The sequence below is a fragment of the Corvus brachyrhynchos genome, unplaced genomic scaffold (genome assembly GCF_000691975.1).
Source record: "Corvus brachyrhynchos isolate BGI_N302 unplaced genomic scaffold, ASM69197v1 scaffold70, whole genome shotgun sequence".
In the NCBI taxonomy this organism is placed as follows: domain Eukaryota; kingdom Metazoa; phylum Chordata; class Aves; order Passeriformes; family Corvidae; genus Corvus; species Corvus brachyrhynchos.
This window is the reverse complement of record NW_008236217.1, coordinates 6310916-6311716: the sequence shown is the minus strand read 5'-3', so window position 1 is coordinate 6311716 and position 801 is coordinate 6310916. Positions and strand designations below refer to the sequence as shown.

The 801-nt window shown below is 57.7% G+C and overlaps 1 protein-coding gene across 2 annotated transcripts in view; it reads right to left on the bottom strand.

The window, feature by feature from the left end:
- The window catches only part of PDE10A (phosphodiesterase 10A), a 347743-nt gene that overhangs the window by 168377 nt on the left and 178565 nt on the right, over positions 1 to 801 (bottom strand). The gene's annotated exons all lie outside the window — the stretch shown is intronic.

Here is an 801-nt window from a genome sequence, read left to right as displayed (position 1 = left end):
GCTCTTCCCTCCCTTTCGCGGTAGTTTAAGGCAGGACGACTAGCAGAGATACCGGAGTAAAGCGAAAGGGGAAGCCGCAAAAGGACGGAGCCAAACAAGGGGCAACCGCGGATCGGTCCTGCGTTCCCTCCGGCAACTCCCGGGCAGTATTTCCTCCGTACCCCGGCTCCCCGCCCTCATAAAATCCTCACATTTCCGTTCCCCCTTTAGGCCGGAGGGGACAGGGCGCTACTGACCGCCAAGCGGTTTCAATCCCCTTTTAAAGTCCGCTTTCCCCCATGCTCCCACCTCGCATTCAAAGCAAGAAAACGGCAACAATCTGTATTTTCTTCGAGCAAGGCAAATATTGCCCCTTATGAGCGCGCTCGCCTGCAAAGAGGCAGATACAGTCACTGCAGTGCCGCTTCCAGCACCAGCCCCGGCCACCAGAAAACGCCCACTGGCGGAGCCAGCGCTTCCCAGGCTCCCTCCCTCCCTTCCTCCCTCCCTTCCTCTCATGCTAGGCGCGCACATGAGAGCTACGGCACAGCGGTTACCTAAAGGGAAAGCGGGGAGAAACACGAGGAAAAGATCCTCCCTATGCGGTGTCATTATTTTAAACATATATTTCCAGCCGCTGAGATTAAAAGGCAGACGACCTCCAGTGCCTGGGATGGAGACGCCAGAGCTGCCCCTCAGTTTCTGTAGGGCATCCAGCACCGTTTCTACGCGAAGATGCACAGACCCTCCCCGACGCTCAGCATCACACGTGTCTCCTTCAGGTCCCCCCCGCCTTTCCCACCACTTGGCACACTGACAGCC